Raw genomic sequence first — 19,925 nt, 5'->3', positions numbered from 1 at the left:
TGATGGATGGGGTGAGTAGAAAAGAGAAAAGGAAAAAAAAAGAGTATCCTTACTGTGGGGAGCAACTCGGACTAGACTGTTACTGGAATTAAGACTTATTCTATGCATCTGCTCTCCCACAATATGGCGCTGGGAGAGGAGGAAACAGCTTCTACACAGCTGCCTCCAGTTTAACCAATAAACAGCAGGACCTGCTCCTGATTGGAGGAGAGCAGCGTACTCGGCGTGTGGGTAGCAGAGTTGGGATTGGTGGAAGAGGACTATAAAGGAGGAGAGAGACAACATGCACCAGGAACACCTGAGGAACATCTGAGCAGCCCCCGAGAGAGCCGGCCGGCGGTGTGCCGCTCCCCCGCGGAAGTACTTCACCAGTGGGGAAAGTGGCAGGGGGAACCGCCCTTCCACGGAGGTGGAAGGGACGGTAGCCAACCCAGGAAGAACCAGCAGCAAACCCGGGGAGGGCCGAGCGGACAAAAGAACAGCGCAGGGTCCTGTGTCGTTCCTCCGTGAAGAGGGGGAGCGACACTTACATTTACCTGGATAAAATCCTGACACCCTGACTTAACTGTCTCTACATTAGCCCTTGGGTAAGTAGGAATAGACTTTCTCTCTTCTGAGGGAGGAAGAGGGAAATAAGAGGCTATTATTTTTGTATCCACTAGGATATTCTGACCAACTATTCACAATCTTCTCAATAATGAGAGAAGAACACCTGTGGAATTAGAGGCAGAGCTAGTGCTGAGATGTTTAGCTTCAGTAGCTGTTAGAAAAGCAAACCTTTCCATGGGACTACTCATTACTCTGACTAGAATATCCAAGATGAGCTACTGAGGGAGGAAAATAGCTTATTTCAGCTCACAACTTGGAGTTTCACAGTCCAAGATCAGGCGCCTCATTTGACTGCCATCTGATGAGGGCAGTGAATGGTAGAAAGTATGTATGGAGGAGCAGTCATGTGGTGAGTTAGGAAGTCCAGAGAGAGGTGGGGAGCATACTCAGCCTATATAAACAACCCCCTCATGACAACAACTTATTTTTTTTAAGATTTTATTTACTTATTTTAGAGGTAGAGTTACAGACAGTGAGAGGGAGAGGAGACAGAGAGAAAGGTCTTCCTTCTGCTGGTTTACTCCCCAAATGACTGCGACGGCCAGAGCTGGGCTGATCCGAAGCCAGGAGCCAGGAGTTTCTTCTGAGTCTCCCACATAGGTTCAGGGGCTCAAGCACCTGGGCCATTTTCTACTGCTTTCACAGGCCCTAGTAGAGATCTGGATTGGAAGAGGAGCAGCTGGGACTCGAACTGGTGCCCATTGGCATCCCTGTGCTGCAGGCAGAGGATTAACCTACTGTACCACAGTGCCAGCCCCAACAACAACTTCTGATAGCAGGCTCTCAAAGACTTAAAGAACTCCCACTAGGCCCACTTCCCAGATGCCATAATTAGCTCAAGTCTGCATCTTTAATGCATCAACCATTAACATCAATCCATTACCATAAGCATAAGGCTTTAGAGTTTAATGTCTGCATAAGCTTGGGTAGCCAAATCCTTTTCAAATCAAACCATACATTTTTTTTTTTTTTTGACAGGCAGAGTGGACAGTGAGAGAGAGAGACAGAGAGAAAGGTCTTCCTTTGCCGTTGGTTCACCCTCTAATGGCCACTGTGGCTGGTGCACTGCAGCTGGCGCACCACGCTGATCCCAAGGCAGGAGCCAGGTACTTTTCCTGGTCTCCCATGGGGTGCAGGGCCCAAGCACTTGGGCCATCCTCCACTGCACTCCCTGGCCACAGCAGAGAGCTGGCCTGGAAGAGGGGCAACCGGGACAGAATCCGGCGCCCCAAACGGGGACTAGAACCCGGTGTGCTGGCGCCGCAAGGCGGAGGATTAGCCTAGTGAGCCAGGGCGCCGGCCAAACCATACATTCTAACCCTAGAGTTGGGGAGCCAAACTCATGCTCTTTTCACACCCAACATACTATCATTCCATCTTCAAAAGTCCCAAGGTCTTAATTTATTCCAACATTAATCCTAAAGTCTAGTTTAACCCTGTCTGAAACCCAGCAATGCAAACGTTAAATCCTAAGGTCCTGTCTGTATCTGGCATCCTAACCACACTTTGGTGGAGGTAGATATCCAGTGGCATGGGCAGCCCCATCAGTTTTGCTGATTACAGCATGTACTTCAATTCTGCAAGTTGGAGTCTCATCTATGCAGCTCCCATAGGCATTGCCCTGGTGGGGACTCTGTAGCAACTCCAACCCTGTGTTTCCACCTGGCATTGCCTTAGGCAATTCTGCTCCTTTGACCAATCTCTGCCTGGGCTTCCCCCTTGTCTGAAGCATCTTTTTTTTTTTTTTTCCCAAAGATTTATTCATTTATTTGAAAGTCAGAACTATGAGAGAGGGGAGAGAGAGAGAAAGAGAGAGAGAGAGAGGAAGAGACACCTGCTGGTTCACTCCCCAAATGGAAGCAACTGCCTCAGGCTGAAACCAGGAGCCAAGACCTTCTTCTGGATCTCCCATGTGGATGCAGGGACCCTAGCACTTGGGCCATCTTCTACTGCTTTCCAGGTGCATCAGTAGGGAGTGGATCAAAGTGGAGCAGTCAGAACTCAAACAGGCGCCCATATGGAATGCCAGCACTGCAGGTAAAGGCTTAACCTGCTATGCCACAATGTTGGTTCCTAAAGCATCCTTTTAAGTCTAGGTGGAGGTCTCCAGGCCTCCATGGCTCTGTTTATTATACTTACTTATTTTAATTTGTGGTTTTAGGAATTACAATGTGCATTTGCTACTTATCCTAGTTAATTTTGAATTAACATTAAACTTCATTATACCTAAGTAAGTATATTTGATGTTTAAAGTCTTGCATCATTTGTGCTATTGCTTTTATACATTTTTTGTTTCTGTTTGTGTTATAAACCCAACAATACCTTTTTATTGTTTTTGCTTTAAATAACCAATTGAATTTTTAAAAAATTAAGCTATAGAAAATAGTCTTTTGTGCTTACATATTTACTATGTCAGGAACTCCTCATTTGTTCATATATATTCTAGTTCCATTTTGTATCCATTCCATTCAGCCTGAAGAACTTCCTTAATCATTTTTGTTACATGTAGGCCTACTGAGAATAAATTTTTTAAGCTTTGTTTATTTGGGAACTCCATTTTGTGTTCATTTTGGAAGTATTTTTATTTTTTTTACCAAAACTCAGCAGTAATTCTTACAATTACCCTGACCGCTTTTAGGAGTTTTTGTTTGTGATTAGCATTCATCAATGTTACTATAACATATCTAGGGGTGGTTTTCTTTGTGTTTTCTGTTAAGGTTTTTTGAGCTTCTTACATCTAAAAAGTTTTTTTTTTCTTTTTAAATTTATAAAAAAGGCTAGTCATTATTTCTTTGTATCTCTTTTATGGTTTAATCTTTTCTCCTCCTATTTCTGTAACTCCAATTACGTGTATGTGAGACCATTTACTGCTATCCTACTGGTCACTCACTATCTAGTCCTTCCCCCCATCCTTTGTGCATATGTGTGCTTTAGTCTACTGCTCTGTCTTCTAGTTTACTGGTTATTTCTTAAATGTCCAATGTGCTATTGTACCTTTCCAGGACATTTGCAAGTCATATGTATTTTTCAATTCTAGAATTTTAATATTTTTAAATTCCTAAGTCTCTTGATATTCTCCATCTGCTTATTTTTTATGTCCATCTTTTTACTTTTCCCCAAAGACATGTTTGAGGAAACAAATTATTCAATAAACTTTTTTCTTGTTTCAGCAAAAGTTATAAGTTTACAGAGAACCTGTCATCTATTTGTTCTATAAATAGACTTTAAGGTATACTTGTTTATTCAAAAATGGGAGAGAAATATGTCTTCTATCTGCTGGTTTGCTGGTTTACTCCCCAAATGCCCACAACAGCCAGGGCTGGACCAGGCTAAAGCCAGTAATTCCATCTGAGTCTCCCACATGTAAGGCAGGCAATCAACCACTGCCTTCCCAGGTGCCTTAGCAGGACGCTGAATCAAAAGCAAAATAGCCTGGATTTAAACTGACATCTGATATGGGATGCCGGCATGGTAAATGTTGGCTTAACCCACTGTACCACAACCAGATTCCTATTGTTGATATCTTACATTACTATGATGCATTTTGCAACTAGTAAGGAACCAACCTTGTTTGCTGTTACTAAGTAAAATCCACACTTTTACTTAATTCTCATCTTTTTGTGGTTGTTTTTTCTAGTCCTGGATACTATCTAGGATACCAAATTACATTTAGTCTTTGTCTCTCCTTTTCTTTTGTGGTTTATGAAAATTTATTTTGTTGTTTGTGATAACCCTGAAGAGTTGAAGTTAAGCATTTTGTAGAATGATTCTCAATTTTGTTTTGCATGATGTTTTTCTTACGATTATTTAGGAGCTACAGGATTTGGGAAGGTGATCACAAGGATAAAGTGAAGTTCTCACATCATAGCAGGGACACATGTCATAAACGTAATTTACCGATGATGATGTTGGTCAGGATAGGGTGGGCCAGGATCTTGCACTCTGCAGTCCCTCTAGCGGCCTTTCCAGACTTATCACTAGAAGCAAACCACTAAGCTCAGGCCACATTCAAGAGATGGGCAGCTCTTCATTTAAAAATCCCTGAGCATATTTAAAAGAGTTATTTTAAAGTTTTTGTATGTTAATTCCAACATCTGGCCTATTTCCAATGACTGTTTCTTTCCTACTTGTTGTAAGAGTATTTTCCTGCTTCTTTCCATGTCTAGTAATTTTTATTGTTGGTTGGCTTACAGATTGACACATATTTTTGCCATCTATAAATTAAGGGTTGGTTGTCCTGACAGGCAGTTAATTAGCTAACACATCAGCTTGATCCTTTCAAGTTCTGATAGGCTTTGTGAAGATGGGTTTAAGGGAAGCCCTGTTTCCAAAGCTCGGTCTTTCTGTGTTTCAACTAAATGTTTGAGTGTTCCCTATGCTTTCTCCCCTTTTAGTCTTCAGAAATCTAAGGTTTCCCAGAATGGCACAACCTTGAGCAACTCCATTCTACCCATATCCTTCCTGTACTCAATCTCTGCCATTCTTCATGGTCTCAACCTAGACTTGTCAAATGTACTTGATCAATCAATCACTGGTTTGTATTCTTTGGTAATTTCCCATTTTGCTCTTCCTTGCTCACAAATTACAGCTGCTTTAGCTGCCTGGAATTTAGGTCTCTGTTTCTTCTGCCAAGTGAGATGGCTCTCTGGGCTTCACTTCCCTCCATCACAGTTTGAAAATAACCTCCCCAGCAGCAGAAAACTGGAGCATATTGCACCCATGCTTATTTCTCCTTCTCGCAAAGATCATGAAACTTTGCCAAGAACACTTTTTTTTTAGTTATCTATGTTTCTTCAGCAATCAATGTAATGCTTGAATAACTTAATCAGTGAATATATTTTTAATGATTCAAATAGAATTAAGAGTCTGGATAAACTCAAAAGTGATGATCACCCCCATTTTAATTTTAGTTTCCCAAGAAGACCTAGATTAATGGTTCACCAAAGTATGTGAAAGGGGCCGATGTTGTGGCATATCAGAAAAAACAATCTCCTATGATGGTGGCATCCACATGGGTGCTGGTTCATGTGTGGGCTGCTCCTCTTTCAATCCAGCTCCCTGCTAACATGCCTGAGAACATAGCAGAGGATGGCACAAGTGCTTGATCCCCTGTATCCATATGGGAGACCATGAAGAAGCTCCTGGCCCCTGGCTTCAGACCAGCCCAGCCATAGCTGTTGTGGCCATGTGGGGAGTGAACCAATGGATGGAAGTTCTCTCTCTTTCTGTCTCTTCCCCTTTCTCTATAATTATGACTTTCGAATAAACAAAATAGATCTTTACAAAAGTATGTGAGATAATGCACATGTGAATCAACTGGATTTAGACATTCCACAATGAAAACATTTACTAGAGCATCCAGTTGAATGTGGTAACTACATACAACTTTGGGGTAGGCTTCGGTGCAGCATGTAACACTGCAGTCGGTGACACCTGCATCCCACACTGGACGCCAGTCTGAACTTTAGCTCCTCTATGTTCAGTCCAGCTTCCTATTAGTGCCCCTGGGAAAGGAGTGGATGATGTCACAGATTCTTGGGTCCCTGTCACCCACGTAAGAGACCTGGATGGAATTCCTGGCTCCTGGCTCTCTCCTAGCCCAGCCCCAGCTGTTGTGAACAGTTGGGGAGTAAACCAATGGATGAAAGAACTCTCTCTGTGCCACTCTGGCTTTCAAATAAATAAATCTTCAAAAATTTTTTTTAAATATACAGTTTTTGCTTGTCAGTTAAATGGGATGCCTCATTGCTATGAATGTTTTTATGGGAAGGGCTTAGTTGGTAAGGTTGAAAAATATGAAACCAGCTAATAGTTTACTTTTAGTATTATATATTGGGGCTGGCATTATCGCATAGTGGGTAAGGCTGCCGCTTGCAGTGCTGGACTCCCATTAGGGCGCCTGTTCAAGTCCCAGCTGCTCCACTTCCAATTTAGCTCACTGCTGTGGCCTAGGAAAGCAGTGGAAGATGGCCCCCGTCCTTGGGCCCCTGCACCCATGTGGGAGACCTGGAAGCAGCTCCTGGCTCCTGGCTTCCTATTGGCACAGCTCCAGCCATTGCGGCTAACTTGGGAGTGAACCAGAGGAAGGAGGACCTCTCTCTCTCTCTTTGCCTCTCTTCTCTCTGTGTAACTGACTTTCAGATAAATAAATAAATCTTTTTTTAAAAAAGTATTATATATTTAAGTTTTTAAGCCCATAGGAAGTTTCTTACAGCAGATCATATTGTTTCTCAAATTTTAATTTACTTCATAGATCTTCTTAGTGAAGAAAAAGACAATGTTTAATTGATCCCTAAACAAAAGTTAATGGTATTAACCTATGGTTAAAAGTGAAATCAGTTCATTTATCTAGCATTTTAAAGGTGGGTGAAGTTGGCTCTCTGGTTGCCAAATAATTCACATAAGTCCAAGCATGAGACAGAGGTTTCCTGTTTTATCATTACACATGCGCATTCTAGTCTTAGAAGGCAGTTTTTTTGACCCCCCCTAGAGAAAGTGTTTCTATACAGATTCAAGAAAGAAATCTAATAATATATGTTTGACTTTCCTTACTTTTCCTTGCTTAATCTTTGTTTTCTTGAAGCTCAAATATCATTACCACTAAGTAAATAGTTATTTCATTCCAAACTTTATTGAGGTTCCCTTTCCATGTAACATTGTGGGGTTGTCTTCTCAGTTTGATAAAGTATTGTAGGCTGGGGAGGTTTCAGCCTGAAGGAATACAAGTTTCTTGTTTGTATGTTGATGGGTTGTTCTGAGTCCTATATGTGGAGTCACTAATCCATGACTCCATAACTCAAACAAGGAGGTGGTCATAGAGTCTGTACTTGGTAGACTTAGGTCAAAAAGCACCTGAATTCATCTTACAGATTCATTCACATAAACAACACTTCTGAATTCTTACTGTGTGGCTGGCATACGCTATCGCAGGGGTTCTCAGAGTATGGTCTTTAACAAATAGCACTGGCATCATTTGGGAACTTGTCAGAATGAGGATTCTTGGACCTCACACCACACTTACAGAATCAGAAGCTCTGGGGGTGGAGCCAGCAATCTGTGTTTTCACCAGCTCTCCAGGTGACTTTGATGCCAGTCATGGTGTCTGAAATGCTCAGAATTTAATAGGCAAAATGAGAAAATCAGGTTACTGAAGGTTAAGTATCTTTCTTGCCCAAGAGCTCTCTACTACTTAATAGTAGAGTTAAGACAGTCTTCTGAGGCCAGTTCAGGGGTCTTTCTACGATCCTATTGATTGTCTTCCTCTTACCCTCCCTTCTATCTCTAGATATTAACTTTAAAATCAGATGTACTTAGGTTGATGCATAATTGATCTTCAAAGAATGGCCTCTGGGCAACTGAAGGACAAGCCAAGCTGGACTGCGATTACCAGGACTTGTGAGGACTCCTTTCCCCTTCTGCAGCCTGGTACTTGGACTGCTAGGAAGCCAGTGGGTCAGTCAGTGAGTGTTTATCCCCACTGTGTGCAGGGCACAAAAAGTACATTGCCCTTTGGGGGGGCCTAGGACTGTGTGCATGAGAAAGAGAGGAAGCAGATTGTGTCTTTCCAAAATTCTCTCACACACACTTTGAAATTACAGAGCAAGAGGCTGGCGCCGTGGCTCACTTGGCTAATCCTCCACCTGCGGTGCCAGCACCCCAGGTTCTAGTCCCGGCTGGGGCGCTGGATTCTGTCCTGGTTGCTCCTCTTCTAGTCCAGCTCCCTGCTGTGGCCCGGGAGTGCAGTGGAGGATGGCCCAAGTCCTTGGGCCCTGCACCTGCATGGGAGACCAGGAGGAAGCACCTGGCTTTTGGCTTTGGATCAGCGCAGCGTGTCGGCTGTAGTGGCCATTTGGGGGGTGAACCAACGGAAAAAGAAGACCTTTCTCTCTGTATAGCTCTGCCTATCCAAAAAAAAAAAAAAAAAAAAAAAAAGAAAGAAAGAAATTACAGAGCAACAGTTCTGATGCATGACAATAGCAAGATAATATGTACAAATAGAGAATGAGTGGGGGTTCCCAAGCCCTAATGCCCGAGCTGTGAGGACTGGGGTTCATCACCCTCACTAACTCACTGGGCAATTTCTGCCTCATTTCGTTAGACAGAGGAGATTGTTACCAGAAAGCCAGGAAAGAAGTGCCATCTGGGACAGTGTGTGCTTCCAGACAGATGGCTGCCTCTTCCAGTCCTGTTTTATTTCTGGCTGTGGATCACACACCCCACAGCTATCCTGTAAAAATGGGAAATGACGGGACAGCGGATGTTGTCAGAGTGTGTCCTTTTTCTTTTCTTCGGGAAGGGGGGCAATGTCCAGTAAAAACAACATTTAACAGCAATCTTCTTGTTTTTCTTATTGTTTTCAGAATTAAGACTTTGGTTGGCAAAGTAAAGGACTAATGGACCCCCAGAATTGGAAATTATGTGCAGGGTTTGGCGGAAAGCCAAGTTAACCTTGAGGCTGCTGCTTCATGTATGGAAACTTGTGTGTGTGTGTGTGCGTGTGTGTGTGTTGTCAGCCTGGGATAGTTGAGAAACTGTGACAAAAGTACAAAGGAGTCTGGCCAGATTGGAATGCTTCCTTCTCATACAATTTTTTCCTACCTTTTTCCCAGGTTGCTCCCACCCCATTACTCATTTGTTGCAGATCAGACAGGGATAGAGGCTGTCTTGAGCAGAGTGCTTGCAGTCTGTCTGCTTTTGGCCTGTTCAAGGTCCTGCATTTAAAGTCTGGGGTTTGAGGGTTTGGCTGGGACATTCATAGCAATGAGGCATCTTCACTGCCAAGAGTTGTGAGAGTTAGAGCAATAACTCAATCTAATTCTACAGGATAAGGCATCAGCTTGTTCAATAAATATCTATTGAGTGGCTATTGATTAAGTACTACATTGTAGCCACGTAAAGAAGTAAAAGATGGTCCCAAAAGCCAATAAAATGTACCAGAAAAAGCCTTGACACCAAATTCTGACTTATTGGCTTTGTGATTTGGGACAAATGACTGAGTGCCTGTGCTTCTCAATTCTCTATCTATAGAGACATTCAATGCTGCTGCCGCCGTTCTTCTTCCACCACTTTCCTGAGCCTCTTATCCCATCTGAAACTTTATACTGATTCTCAAACTTCTCTGCATGCATCAGGAGCTTGGGAAGTGCATTAAAATGTGCATTCTTAGGCTGATTTAATTTGGTGCAGTGGGTGTGTTTGTGTGTGTGTGTGGTCAGCCTTGAGATGGTTGAGAACTGTGATTCAAAAGTACAAAGGAGTCTTATCAGACTGGAATGTTTCACATCCCAACTAGGATGGGATCCAGGAACCTACATTTTTAGGACATCCTGGAGTTATCCTGAAAGAATTCATCAGTAGGCCCATGTCTGCATTCAGGCTTAGTCAATATTTTTAACTCTGTATGTGAGCGCCAATAGCATTTTATTTAAATCTCTGAATCCTACTTATCATGAACTTATTGACATTACAATAGGAGACAAAAGAAAGGATTAATCCCTCACAACCATCCATTCACTAATGTACTCAACAACTATTTATTTAACACCCACTATGTGCATTCCATGAACAAAACAGAATCATTGTGGCATTTACATTTCAGTAGGCTGAGACAGAATACTTTTAAAAAGTCAACAATATAGTATACTAGAAAATGATAAGAGGTATGAAAAAATGAAACTAAAAAATAAGAGAGATAGAAGAAAAGAAAAAAGAGAGAAGAGAAGAGAAAAGAAAAATAAGCAGAGCAAGGTAAAAGAACGAGGAATGCTTGGGCGAAGGGCAAGTTATAGTACTAAGTAGTAATTAACTGTTAATTATAGTCACTAAAATTATTTGACCTTGAGCAAAATCTCTTAACTACTTAAAGCATCAGTTCCCTACCTGTAAGCAGGGGATAAGAAATTCCAACCTGCAGAATTATGAGGTTAGGAGAGTATATAGCATGTGCCTTTATAATACAATCAGGAAATGCATCTTGCTCATTTTTCCCTACTTCAGCCTGTAAACTATTTGAGGGCATGCTCATCTTTATATCTCAAGCTCTTAGTGAAGTAGGCAGGCATACAGGTTAAAATTGATCAGATTTGTGAACTGGAAGACCACGCCCCTGTGTGACCTCATGCTCCTACCTGATGCCTTTGCCACGCCCCTGTGTGGCCTCATTCCCCTACCTGGCCACACCGGGGTGCCCACCAGTCAATCAGGTTAATTAACCACTTCCCTTTGGAGTGGGTTAAAAGCCTAGGGCACAGTGTGCCCAGGCCTGCTCTTCTTCCCTGGCCTCTTGCCAGGACAGGGCTTGGTGTAGCCCTGTGCCTCTAGGGCTCGTGGCCTTCGGGCCATGTGCTCTAGGCTTCCTGGCCTAGATGCTCATCCACGTGGCTGGTTCCTGGTGCTTGGTATGAACCCCTATTCACCTCTCTCCCCTAAATAAAGCTCTCACTATCTTATGCACATTTCTTACTAAATAAAAGCTTAAAACGTACCATGCTACCTCATTTATCTGTGCCTGTATTTAGAATTCTTCTCTAAATATTAGGCAAGAACCCTCTTGGGCTTATCAATATCGGGGATTTAGTAATAAGCCCGTGGTGAAATTGTAAGGCACCCCAAATTCCAGTAGTGCATGTGGCACCCCGGATAGCATTTTCTTTAAGGGGCCGCATTTCAGGGTAGATTTTAGGGGGTCTTGTCTGATTTCATTAGGAGAACCTGACATCTACTGAGCACTTAGAGTCAGTGGTTTAGGTTATCAATTACCAAAACACTAAGGGAGAGATATGTATGACGAGTGAGGCTCTAAAACTCACAGCATGAATCTTTCAGAAAAATGTTCTATTTATTTATTTGTACTTATTTGAAAAAAATATATGTATATAGAGAGAATGAATCTCCCACCCCCTTGTTCACTCCTCAAATGCACATGACAACCAATGGCTGAGGCAGGCCAAAGCTGGGAGCCTGGAACTCCATCCTATTCTCCTATGTGAGTGAGTGGCAGAAACCCAAGCACTTGATCTCTCACCTGCTACCTCTGAAGATACTCTTTAGCAGCAAGCTAGGATCAAGCTTAGAGCTAGGACTTGAACTCAGGTACTCTGATATGGCACATGGGTGTTCCATGTGCTATGCCAAATGCTTACTCCACAGCATGGGTGTTTTTTTTTTTTTTGATATATATTTTTAACTTTTATTTAATGAATATAAATTTCAAAGTACAGCTTATGGATTACAATGGCTCCCCCCCCCCCATAACTTCCCTCCCACCCACAACCCTCCCCTTTCCCGCTCCCTCTCCCCTTCCATTCACATCAAGATTCATTTTCAATTCTCTTTATATACAGGAGATCAGTTTAGTATATATTAAGTAAAGATTTCAACAGTTTGCAACCACATAGAAACACAAAGTGAAAAATACTGTTTGAGTACTAGTTATAGCATTAAATCACAATGTACAGCACATTAAGGACAGAGATCCTACATGAGGAGTAGGTGCACAGTGACTCCTGTTGTTGACTTAACAAATTGACACTCTTGTTTATGGCCTCAGTAATCACCCTAGGCTCTTGTCATGAGTTGCCAAGGCTATGGAAGCCTTTTGAGTTCACTGACTCTGATCATATTTAGACAAGGTCATAGTCAAAGTGGAAGTTCTCTCCTCCCTTCAGAGAAAGGTACCTCCTTCTTTGATGACCTGTTCTTTCCACTGGGATCTCACTCGTGGAGATCTTTCATTTAGTTGTTGTTGCTGTTGCTGTTTTTTTTTTTTTTTTTTTGCCAGAGTGTCTTGGCTTTCCATGCCTGAAATACTCTCATGTGCTTTTCAGCCGGATCTGAATGCTTTAAGGGCTGATTCTGAGGCCAGAGTGCACAGCATGGGTCTTAACAAGTGCAGTTCACTCTCAGAAATAAGGTTAGATATTGGTATTGTTATCATCACACTGTGATTTTGAATTAGAGCCAGACAACCTCTACTAGAGAATTCCTGTGATGCTGTCAGGTCTCCAGCGAAGTTTCTAGGAACAATATTAGGTTCTTATCCTTTTCCCTTCATTTCCTAAAATGATAGCCAAATACCAGGGCCTGAAGGGCAAATGACCAGCTGTCCCTCTTGAGACTGCTGAGCGGTACACAAATGAAAGCTGAAAAAGTCATACTTGTGAAATATTTCATCTTCTATATTCTAATGATGCTATCAGTGAAAGGAAGGGACACCCAAATCGTATTTCCTTTCTGAGGAATAACAGAGCTTACGTGTTACACATGTGCATTAATTGAAAATACATCTCTACTAGAATGAGGGTGGGATGCACAGCCTAGAATGGAGAGATTGACTGACAGAAGCTCAGCAGCTGGAGCCCTTTGGTCTCCTGTCCTGAAGGAAGCAATGGCGGTGGTGCTCTGTGTATGTCTTCACTTCCTCCCCCACTGAGCTGCTGCTGCCTCAGCCCTTCCCTACTTGCAGACAAGGGACCTAGAGTCCCTTCTCAAAAATGAAAAAAAAAAAAAAAAAAAAAGAAGAAGAGGACACTGAAAGGACTCGCTTGGACGATTCCAAAATGCATAAGAAAGAATTATAATGATGATGGCCATTAATTACTGATCTCTGAACCAGACAAGGATCCTAGAACTTCATGTGTGTGACACTGCAATCCTATGGGTTGAGTAGAGTTTTTGTACTCACTTTACTGGCATGGAAGTGGAGACTTGGAATGGTTAAATAACTTACATAAATACTAGACAGGAAAGGAGCTGGAAATATGTGTATCTCGTAGGCGCCAAAATCCAGAGTTTATCCACTAAGTTGTGCTCAAACTTTAGAAAATATCACTTCTATTTAAACAGTAGTTTGAGTGAAATTTATGTGGATGATATGGAATGGGGTGGGTAGGGGATAGTGGAACTTTTCTGGAGTGAATTATCTCACTAACACCAGAAGGGTAAGTGAAGCAGGCAGACTTCTTGTTTTCTCTACGACAGCACAATTTAAGGGGGCAGATGACACCTTGGGATCTCCTTTTTTAAGGCCACTGAGCCGGCATCTGCCTCCCCAGTTATTGCCTTTGGGATGTGATCAGTGGCCCTCATGGGTTAAGCCAGGCCTGGCATCAAGCATCATGTGATTTCTGCATCCTTTGATGGCGGTTCACCTACTGATAAGGCAAGCTGGAGGGAATCAGAAAACTCAGTCGGGAAAAGATCAAGGCTTGCATTAAGGAGGAAAGAAATGTCAGTCACTCTGATAGGGCAATAGATTTTCGTGTTTCATGGCACAAGCACGCACACATGCACTCAAAGCCTGCCATGTTTCAAAGCAGCCTTCTATACCCTGGTGTTTGCTGGGAGGGAGAGAGATCTGAAGCCTCTCAGAGGCTGCAGGTAGAGAGCAATTCACACAGGACACAGCCAGCAACACTCTCCTATCTCCTGTCTCCATCTCCCTGCCTCCCTCCCACCCATCTGTGTTTGTAGGTGCTGCTAGGGAGTTACATGTGAATGTGCATGTGTGCACATTTAAATCCAAACTTAAAAGGAAGGAAAAAAAAGAAAAAAAAAGTGACAGCTTTGGACCAAAGCAGCAGCTATTCATAATGCATGGAGGAGTCATCATGAAAGCGCCAGGGCACTTTAAGAAAAGCAAACCTCCCCGAGGAAGACAGTTCTGTGGATGCTGTTGAGCACGGCAGCTTGAAAGGCCCCTCATTGCTGAGCCAGGAAGAGGCAGAGCAAGGATTTGATCCATGACATCCACAACACAGGCTTGCTTTCTCTCTCTCTCTCCCTCTCTCTCTGTTTTCCCCTGTCCCTCCTTCTTCTTCCTCTGAATCCCATCTTGGCTGAGCCATGGCAAAAGTAAATTAGAAAAACCTGCAGAGCATTGAGAGTCCAAATGAAGCACACAGCCAATTTATCACAACAGAGCCCAGTTATCTAATAAGCCCCGTATGTAATAAATGTGCTAAGTGCCCACCTTTAACTTCAGCGTACACGGGAGCGGCCAATGGCGGCAGATGCCAGAGTGCCTGACAAGAGGATGACGTCAGATTCAGCCTGAAGCACTCAGCATCTGGCTTACATCACTGGCTCTCCTGGGTGCTGAGCCAAGGTGGATGCTGCTCAGGTCTCTGAAGGCAAACCATTGTGGAACATGAAGAATTGGAGCAGAAGCCTGTTTACAGATAGTTCTGTAGGCTGAGCAATCATTACAAAAGCAGAGTTGGAGCAACTGGAGTGAGAACAGGTTTCCTTCCAACTTTTCTGTTTTGGAAAACAGGTGTTTTAGGAAAGAACTTTCATCAGCACACAATGATTCCTATCCAGAGGTGGAGTCAGGAGTTCCTAGAGATTGCGTACTAAACTATTTCTGTGTCCAGCCAACTGGCAAAGGGAAAAGGGATCATCTTATAATGACAAAGAAGGGAAAAGACGGGGCATGTCTTAGTTTACCCTTAAGCAATTTGAGACACCAGGGTTTCAGAGGAAATGACAAAGAGTTGGGGGTCTAAACAAGCAAACTGGATTGTACATCGGTTTCTTGGTTTATAAGGACAGCTGGACACACAGGTCTCTAGGGCCCTCTTGATTATTAGAGATCTTGGCAGAGCTCAACAGAGTCTCAGCAGTACATTGGAAACATAAAAGGCAGTTCCTACAGAAAGGTGATTTTCAACTTCAGCTGTTTAATAGAATCACCCAGAGAGCTTCAGCAAATATCGATGCCTGTGTTCAATGCTAAGAGATGCTGATTCGTTTTTAAGATATTGGTTTCATTGGTTGGAAATAAGTAAGTCTCCAGGTTGAGGATATTTTAAAGCTCTGCAGACACTTCCAATATTTATCTGAGTTTGAAACACCACGGTGGCAGAGTGAAAATTAGGCCAGAGGTCACCAAAGCAGGTGGTATTTGAAAACCCAAAAGTTTTAAAATTGACCCTTGGGAAGCAGGTGTAAGGTATAAAATGTCATCACTTTTGCAGGTCAAAAATGATAGAATATTGACAATTCCGCATGGTTTCATAGGTTAAGGCTGTGGAGTCCTTATCTAACATGAATAGGGTCCCCTAGTGTCTGCACTTGGGTTTAGACTTGCCTAGTTGCTCATCTATATTTCATTTTTATCTAATGCATGATTTACAATCTGTCTATAACTTGAATGGGTTTGGAATAGGTTACAATAATAAAAAAATTACACACATATTATACATAATAGGAAGTGGCCAGAAAACACATAGAAAAAAAGAAAACATTAAAATTAGCTATTAGGGGTGAGATATTAAAAAATGAATACTCGGCAGAAGTTGTGAACTTGATTCCAAGGTAAAAGTGAAATTTATCTCCACTATCTTTAAGGACAATGCATATTCATTTTTAGGGGAGGTAGTACATTCTGGATGGAATCTGTGTATAGATTTTAATAACAAAAGCCTTGAGTAAGAAGTAGACAGATGTTGTTTTTGTTGAAGATGCAGTGATGATTTTGAGGCTATTACATGGAGTTATGGTTCAGTGAAATAATTTTTATTCCAAATAATTTTCAAGAATCCAGTAGGGGCTTGCACCCCAGTGAAAAGTAGTGCAGATATAGGTATGACCCTGAGAAACAGAGCACCCCAAACTATTCAACTTCAAATCAGCATGCTCTCTTCCCTGCCTAGTTTAAATCGAATTGTTGTTAATATTTCATCACAAGTAAATCTTTGGCCTCTTTTTTTTTTTTTTTTTAAGCAGGATGAGAATGGGTTTGTGAGCATAGTTTACACACTTTTTTCCTTGCTCTTCTTGTCATCAGCTGAGTGTATTTGTGAGATTGATTGTTGGGATCTGGGTACACTATAACTCATGGAAAGAGTTTCTTCCACCCCCAATGTTATTTGAATTATTTGAAGATAATTTATTCACTCATCAAATTTTTATCAAGATTATGTGCCCATCACTGTCCTGCAAATCACTGAAATTGTAGTGCTTGCTGGCATGGGACCCAGTTTAGTTAGTAGAGACAACTGACGCATAAGCAGATACACTTGGCAGCACCCTCAGTTAAGTGTTGGGGAAGCATGGAGAAGACAGAGACCTGACAGAAGGAAAAGTAAAATCACCATCAGGAGCGTCGGGAAGACCTTGCTAGACTAGACAGGACCAGGGCGAAGTTCCCACAGATGAGTCAAGGTTTTCGGATGGGCAATGGGGAAAGGCATGGCGGATGGAGGCACCACCTGAGCAGACACGTGGTCACTTTGGGGAGTATTAGGGAGGTCACAGAGACTGTCAGGGTGAAGTGGGAAAGAGAAGATGGTATAGAGAGTCAGGCAACATAGATAGTCAGGAAAATTCAGAAAACATTGTGTTCTGGTACAATTTTCACATAAATTCATTCCATAAATGTTTGAGTGCCAAGTATATGCCAAGCCTGGGGAGGGATGGATAACTATAGTTCTGCATCTATTTTTATACGCTTTAAGCATTTGCAGCGCTGTTGTCATTTCTTTTCACTCCAAGCTAAGTTTAACTGAATTCTATGATTCTGAGTGTTTCAAGCAAGGCCCATATGGTTGGAGACAGTGCTTGCTGTCAGAGCATACCCCAACCCCTACACCCAGGTCCCATGAATCACCAGAAAGATAAAGAGGAAAAGCAGCATTGATTATTTTTCATTCAAGTCCTAGTCCTTCATATAATTTTTTTGAGGCCATCAGGGTCTGTGCTAATTTGTATGGTGTGTTGGTCAGTTCAATCCTCACAAATCTGTGTGTTGTTGAAACTGGGGAAGACCATTGTTCGTCACTCAGATTCAGGCAGGGTGATAAGAGAAAGGGAGCAGGGAAGGAGATGGATGGGCCTGATGTTGCACTCACACTAGAGAGAACTGAAAATAGACCTGAAACCATCCCCAGAGTGGCAGCAGACCCGCAATGGCACAACCCACCCCAGCTGGCTGCCTCAGTGCTCTGAAGTGTCTGCACCGTGTTACCACCTCACCAGGGTCCTGCCTGAAACCTGGTAGAGGCTGAGAGAGTGGGAACATTCCTTGCATCCCATGGGATCTGGTTCCCATTGTCTGTTGTCTATGCTTCTCTCTTTACAGCACTCTGAGTAGATGGCATTGTAATCATGGCCATAAGTATTATTAATGATAGCAGCTATGACAATGAGCTGAGCCTAGCTTTCTGGCTTTGATGTCAACAGAGAAAAGGGAGGTTTTCATTTGTTTCAAATGGAAACAGATGCATATAGGCAGAGCAAGTAATAAGCAGAGCAGTTGAGATGGTGGTTTTAGTTTGGGGGCTCCTCCCCCTGCCCAAGCTCCTCCAGGGACCTCTTCCTTACGTGATGCACAGGGAGCTTGCTCTCCTCCTGTTTCCTCTTTCCCCAATATCCACGCTTCTCCTGCTTTTATCTGAGGATGGTTTTATTGATGAGAGCTTTGTAAGAGCAGATGTCATGTCAGTTTTTAGTTATGCCTTTTTATGGTGTCACTGTCTTTGTCCAAACAAGGCGTGATTTTAGAAGTGAAGAAAAATTCACATACTCGCCAATATCTCTCTTCATTTTACCTGAAACTGCCAGCGAGGGAGTGGCAAATCAATTCAGCTCCATCTAAATCTGCTTATAATTGTTTGAGAGTCTGTTACTAGCCAGTGTACAACACTGTGCTAGATGGACGACCTCACAGGTAACCACCATTGTACTACTTTCACATTTTCTTTGTAGTTTACTTTCGTACCCTGTTTGATCTTGAAAAAATGTGGCCTACATGAAAGACTAGACATGGCCACTGCTTTTAAGTTCACTGTCAAGGTGGAGGACTGTGAATGAGATGGCAGGTGCTCTCCGGGAGGGTGGGAGTAGGACTACAGGCTCATGGCTCTTCTTCCTGGGCCTCCTGGTCAGCGGTTCTGTGGCCTACTTGGCCCTGCTCTCCAGCAGCTTGCCTGTTCACCTCCAGTGACCCCTCTCAATGCCTCCACAGCTACTTCTTTCAGTTCTCCAGTGCCTCTCTCTCTCCTCCTCCAACAATTTCCAGAATCCAGCTCCATCCCCAGACAACCTCAGTGATTCCTTCTTCCCTGTTCCTGCACTTCTTGGCTTCTCAGGTTCCACAATCTCTTCTTAGTTTGGAATGGTGATCCAGGTAGGAGCATGTCATTGTCACACCTGCCTAACAGAAGGGACTCATGTTTTTCCGTTTTTGTGCTATCCCTAACCCAGTCCTTATTATAGTGGCTATTTCTGTTCCCTTAGACCTGACTTCTGAATCAGTCAACTCAACTACCTCTACGTTGTGTCTCTAGAGTTCTCATTCTCTGGATTTTGGAGTCTGGCTTTCTGGGTTGACTCCTGCACGACTTTGGGCAATTGACATAAACTTTGTGCCTTCATGTCTAGTTCTTTCAAATGGAGAGGATAATAGTTTATACCCACAGTATACTGTCCTTGTGAGAATTCAGAGATCACACATGTAAAGCCCTTTTGCAATGCTGGACATAAGCAGACATATTCTTATTTATTACCTACAGAGGGAGATATTGCTAGACAGGAGGGGTAGTAGGACCCAGTGTGCCTCCTAGCTCCGACCATTAATCCTTTGTGTCTGTGACTAAGAGCATAAAACCCGAGGTGGTAAATGCAATGCTGACCTCCTGTGGTTTCAGGCTTTTTTTCTGGAGGTTTATAGTCATTCCAGAGTTGGTTGGGAAAGGATTAGAACTCTATTGTCACTTAGTGCTTACCACTTCTATGTAAATTTTTGAATGCTAGAGAAAATAAAAACACACTTAGTAATTATACTTGGCTGGCTTAGAATAATTTTCCTCATATAAAATAATGCCCTGACCTTGAAGAAAGGAGTTATTAAGCATTTACCCTCAGAAATGGCATGCACTTTTATTTGCAGAGGCAGTAATAGATTGAAATATTAAAGTCCATACAGGCAAGAGGATAGAGGGTCCAAACACTGTTTAAAATATTATTTAAATATAATGTTGTATTTATACATTTAATTCATTTTTATTAGCCACCAAGATATTTAACATAAAATAATTAGAGTCTCAAGATTAAAACCAAAATGGCCACAATTTTAATTAAATCGTCTCATAGGGAATTAGGCTGCATAATGAGAGGCAGCCTTATGTGGTGGTGAGTCTCCTGGAGTCCTGTGGGCTGGAGTCACTGCTCTTTGACTAACGGAGCCTTGGGAAAGTCTCCCTTGTTGGAGCCAAAATTGCTGACTTCATTGGTAAAAACAGGCCCCCCCCCCCCCCTTAACATAATAGAATCCCTTTGGTTTTTGTTTCTAAAGGAAATCTTTCATGGACTCTTAG

At 42.6% G+C, this 19,925-nt stretch overlaps 1 long non-coding RNA gene across 2 annotated transcripts in view; it reads left to right on the top strand.

The window, feature by feature from the left end:
- Positions 1–255: 255 nt before the first annotated feature.
- Positions 256–19,925, top strand: part of LOC149125410 (uncharacterized) — a 64,516-nt gene continuing 44,846 nt past the window's right edge. For both annotated transcript variants that reach the window (XR_016211410.1, XR_016211411.1), the window contains exon 1: positions 256–587. This is a non-coding gene — a long non-coding RNA (uncharacterized LOC149125410). The remainder of the gene's footprint in view (positions 588–19,925) is intronic.

The sequence above is a fragment of the Oryctolagus cuniculus genome, chromosome 7 (assembly GCF_051225735.1).
Source record: "Oryctolagus cuniculus isolate XC-2025 breed Fujian yellow rabbit chromosome 7, ASM5122573v1, whole genome shotgun sequence".
Lineage (NCBI taxonomy): Eukaryota > Metazoa > Chordata > Mammalia > Lagomorpha > Leporidae > Oryctolagus > Oryctolagus cuniculus.
The sequence above is the reverse complement of the archived record's forward strand: the minus strand, read 5'-3'. Positions and strand labels throughout refer to the sequence as shown.